The sequence below is a fragment of the Silene latifolia genome, chromosome Y (genome assembly GCF_048544455.1).
Source record: "Silene latifolia isolate original U9 population chromosome Y, ASM4854445v1, whole genome shotgun sequence".
In the NCBI taxonomy this organism is placed as follows: domain Eukaryota; kingdom Viridiplantae; phylum Streptophyta; class Magnoliopsida; order Caryophyllales; family Caryophyllaceae; genus Silene; species Silene latifolia.
This window is the reverse complement of record NC_133538.1, coordinates 99,374,057-99,379,473: the sequence shown is the minus strand read 5'-3', so window position 1 is coordinate 99,379,473 and position 5,417 is coordinate 99,374,057. Positions and strand designations below refer to the sequence as shown.

At 45.1% G+C, this 5,417-nt stretch overlaps 1 non-coding gene across 1 annotated transcript; it reads left to right on the top strand.

Moving 5' to 3' along the window:
- The first annotated feature begins 285 nt into the window (after positions 1-285).
- Positions 286-392, top strand: LOC141636294 (small nucleolar RNA R71). The gene has a single exon (XR_012540915.1). It is a non-coding gene; the product is annotated as a small nucleolar RNA R71 (small nucleolar RNA).
- Positions 393-5,417: the final 5,025 nt, after the last annotated feature.

Sequence of the window (5,417 nt, the reverse complement as noted above, 5' to 3'; positions counted from 1 at the left end):
CTTGGTAGATTCCTCCTTTCGAGGCTCCTCCCAACTCATACTTATCGAATCTCGCCGTGAGAGCCTCTAATGCGACTAGAGAAGGAGATTCAAGACTCTCCTTTGATTCCCCCGGAATTCCCATACTCGACTTTATGGATGGCTAAGTCATCAATGATCTTCCACCCCTTAGTCTCTCCCATATTCTCAAAGCAAATCGGCCACTAGCATTGCGTCAAAGATCCAAGATAGCCCTCGATCGTCATACAACCCATTATAGGCGATTTGCATAGGCTCCATTTTTCGAACCCATGGTGCGGAATAGTTCGCACCAGCTTCTTGAAACGGACCCATGCTTCATGAAAGTTCTCATCAGGACCCTGTTTAAAGCTCGTGATCTGAGCTCTAATGGCATTTGTCATCGAGGCAGAGAAGTACTTCTTGTAAAACGCCAGAGCCAGCGAATTCCAGTCAGTTATCCCATGAACAGCTCGATCTAGATCTCTATACCACTCCCTTGCAGCATCGCGGAGTGAGAAAATAAACATGGTTTCTTTTATCTGATTCGGGGTCTCGCCAGCTGGTGGGGGTATGGAACAACAATAATCAATGAAAGTCTCCATATGCTTGGCTGCATCTTCATTTGCAGCTCCCCCGAATTGGTTTCTCTCAACCAAATTGATATAGGACGGCTTCGGCTCGAATTTTCTTGCCTCCCCAGGTAATGTAAATCCCTTATAGAGATTTGCAGCTGTCGGCTCAGAGTGACTGGCAATAGTTGTTTCTTCGGCAACGGCGCCAAAATTTGACACGGCTATCGTGTACCCTGTCAAAAATAAAACCTAACGGTCTCAACTAAAATGTAGTAGAGGCAGTCAAGTATCGAATCCACAGGGAGGCGGTGCAATTATCAGTTGTCTAATTCTAATCTTAAGGTAACAAATGGGGGTTGTTGAATTGGTTGCTAAACTACGAGATTTAAAGGAAGAGAAATAAAGTAAAGAGCAGTAAAAGCAAGGGAATAAGATTAAACTATCAAGAGAGAGGGGACATGTCGGGAATTCGGTTCACTACGGTAGTCCAGTGACTCAGTTGTAAATGATTCAGACGAATTATATGTGAGACGGATGTTGAAAGGTCCTTTCGGTCCACCTTCTATCCTAAATTACCACTAACTTCACTTTCATTCTCATTAGGGTAGTCTATTGTTCATAGCAGGCCTATTTAGTCCAATCTTTCGATCTAGGATTAATTTTAGCCAGATTAAAGGATGACATAGAAGCATGCACTCAACTAAGTCGAATAAATACAATTAAATTCTATGGTGACACGGTCTCACAATTGATTCATCTAATTCATTTACTACATCGTCACATTTCTACCGCAAATCCCCTAATCCCAACATAAAAGGGGTTTAGCTACTCATGTCGCTAATTAAACTAACAGCAGTTAAATTCCCAGCATTAAACATTATGAAATAAACAATAAATTGCATAAAAGAGAAATTAGGGCAGAAGAAATAATGAGACAAACAAAGAATTAAAGCAAACAAAAGGTTAATTATTATTAAAGGAAGAGAAGGAATTACAATCAATGCGAATCCGGCGTAGAGAACAATCGAATCCGAGCAATAATAATCCCAAAACAAGGTTACAGTAAAGAAGAATGAAGTACGCAGTAAAAGTTTTATGTAAACTGACTAAGATAAAAGCCAGATAGTCCTAATGACCTAGTAAAGCGTGCTTAAATAGCAAAGTAAATAAGTTTAGCGGAATAAACATTCACACGGGCTGATTAAAGCCCAAAACCATCAAAACCACTCGATCGACCAAATCCTCAGCCAAAACTACTCGATCGACCAGAAAAGTCCTCGATCGAGTAGATGGTCTTTCTGCAAGTTAAGGATCGAGTACAAAGTGCTCGATCGACCACTCTGGGACGTAGAAACCACTCGATCGAGTACTTTGACTTCATTTCAGCTCGAGTCCGCGCCTTAATGCCTCGTAATCCGTGCCATGACGCTTCCAAACATCGTATCTCACTCTGAAAAATCCCGTCTCCTCTAAATGCATGCAAAAAGGACGAAAAAGAGTACGATTCCACTACTTTCGCGTTCAATTCTACAAAATGGGCAAAACGAACCAAAGTATCCAATTCGGGGCAAAATACCATAAAAACAGTATAAAAATGCAAAGAAATACGTGCTGAAATAGGCTAAAAAGACTATACATTAGGCACGTATCAACTGCGAGTTTCTCCCTACACGTTTCCTTTGCCGTACGTCAATTCAGAGGCTCGGTTTCTATGAGCCAGTTTGTGAGCTTTTATGGGGCACGGGGATGGCTGGACTGATCACTATGAGTGGCCATACCTTTCGGGAGCTGAGTCTCGAGTTCTTCAGCTCCTACACGATGCTGCCCCCACTAGTCTTTCTGTGTCTTTCCGGTTGTTCAACCGGACTTTTTCGATGACATTGGAGGAGTTTGGTACTAGACTTGGACTTTCCTTTACGGGCGCCACTATTTCCCCTAGGAAGGTCATCCGTCAGCTTTGGCGGACCTTGGCCCAAACCACCTTTCTCGAGCGAAAGCTCGCTCAGGTCCACCTCCCCATGCCCGTTACTTCCTTAGACTAATGGGGAGTATTATTTTTGGCCGAAAGGAGCCAAACAACATCAACAACAACGAGCTTTCCATTTTAGGCGGTTACCTGAACATCGACTGCGAGGGTCCCTTTACCCTCAACATCGCATACTTGACCGCCCAGTACTTCCAGGCTCAGGGAGAGAAGATCACGGGCACTATCGTCAGCGGTGGCATAGCCACCATTCTTGCCCGCTTTCTCCTCCAGGCCTTGCCTCGTGGCCTACCGTACATTGAGGGAGATAGATACCTGAGCCTAGCGTCTATGCACTCTCAGACCTGGCTGACTTATGACTACCAGACCTGGAAGATAGATGGTTCCTTGTCCGTAGACCTACCTTGCACCACTCTCCCTCGTCTAGCCCCTTTGCCTACTGCTGCACGGGGCGCCCGACCACCACCTCTACCCGAGTACCACCTATTGATCCGACCACCTACCACCTTACCCACTGCTAAGAAGCGGCGTAGACTTGAGACCGGAGAGGGATCCGCACCTTCCACGGGTGGCCAGACTTCCACGGCCACACCTACCCCTATCCCTACTCCTACTCCTACTCCCGTGCTTGCTGACCAGACACAGACACAGCCGGTCCTACCGGCTAATTTTTTACCTCCTCCACCCTTTGAGGCGTCCTCGGTCATAGACCAAGGGCGCGTGACGGTTTGTTGATCGAGATTGCAGAGAGACAGGCTCCTATGGAGAGGGACATAGCTTTGACTTTGTTCCCTCTATACGAGTATCACATGCAGTGACACCGTCCGATCCCAAAGGGTGGGTGTAACACCCCCTCATACCAAGGTGCCTTACCAGGACCACCCTACCATGAATGTGTGTTACCATCTCGGTTTCCCGAGGTTAGTACATATCAAAAGCGTCTGAATTGAGCACGTTTATTAAAGTACCATAAAGTATAAAAGTTTACATCGACCAAATCCCAAACTGTTACATTAAAATAAACCAATGTCTAACAACTAAGAAATTTAAACTAAGACTCGGACAGTGATGCTACGACTGGTGATGAAAACTCTCCCACGACTGCCCCAAGCTCAACAAGCAAAACCTGTCAAGTCTGCTCACCATCCCCGAATGGATCACTGCAGATTCCACAAACAACAACGGGGTCAATATTACTCAATCAATATAAGACAAACAACAAGGTAACCAGCTGATCATCCTCCAACCCCAGTCTCCCGATCTCACACAGTAACCGACTACACACCGAAGTGTGTAGCCCTGCCAGATTACCTATCGCAACAGGTAATGCTCGCCGCCAGTGGGTGACCGCAGCCAATCCCACCTAGTCCAGCTCATCAACGAGCGACTAACAATCTTTGTCCCTTAATGTCCACATCCCCTCCCGTGGCGGGTTCCACGGAGGGCGAACTAGGGTGTGAAGCCACTCCCGCAAATGACTCCACCACAATCACAACCACACAGTATCACAACTGTCACCACCTCTCCACATCAACACCGCCACAACAACGCCCATACTCCGATGATCAGCAGATAACAAATAACACAACAAGCATGTCTTAACAATGAACAGTAAACTGAGGAGGGAGAACCCTACCTTAGCAATCAACAGTAGCACGAAACTCGGACAATCAAAAAGGCTCCTCTACGAAGTCTTCTCCTATACAATGATCACATAACACAATTACACATTGCACAATCCCCTATATTCCCAATTCCATATATGTAAACAGTAACCCCAAAGTTTACAAACAACATAGAAATAGAACTTACCAACAGTAGAATGAGGAACTATACACAAGAACCACGAAGATTGCACACACCACGATGCTAGGGAATGATTAGGAAGTGATTAGGGAGTGATTAGGGTAATTGTAAAACTGATGAAGTTTGAAATAAGGTTTTAGAAACTGACGCGGGATATAAAAATAACCCTAAACATTCCCTAATCAAACCGTCAAAATACGCTTCGCCAGACCGGATACTCGGTCGAGTAAAGTGTATACTCGGCCGAGTATTCACTATACTCGGCCGAGTATTCCTCGGTAGAACCAAAACAGACTACAACAACAGCACTACTCGGCCGAGTAGGCTCTACTCGGTCGAGTAGTCACCAAAGAAAATCCGTAGTATTACAGTCTTCCCCCCTTAAAAAGAACTTCGTCCTGAAGTTCACACTCCACCCTTAAACAAGACACTACACAACACAAAAGGACAACACTAACAACAATTATCAACGCCAAAGAACCACATAAAACACCACAAAACTCACCAACCAGACTCAAAATAAGATAAAACACAACCGCGACCATCTCCTACCCCCCTAAAAAGACAACGGTTACGTCCCCGTAACCAAACATACCTGATCAAAAAGGTTAGGAAAACGTTCTCGCATAGCTTCCTCGGATTCCCATGTGGCTTCCTCCACATTATGATTAGACCAAAGGACCTTGAGTAAGACCGTCTCACCATTCCTTGTCTTCAGAACCTTGCGATCAAGAATCTCTTTAGGAATCTCGGCGTAGGACAAGGATTCATCAAGCTCGATATTCTCCATCTCAAGAATATGTGATGGATCACTCACATACTTCCGAAGCTGAGAAACATGGAAAACATTGTGGACTCTATCCAAAGCTGGTGGCAAGGCTAATCTATAGGCTACTTCGCCTATACGGTCCAAAATCTCATAAGGACCTATAAACTTTTTACTTAGCTTACCCCTCTTCCCAAATCTCATCACACCTCGCATAGGCGACACTTTCAAAAGGACCTTGTCACCTACTGCGAATTCAATGTCCCTGCGGTGTAAATCAGCATAGCTC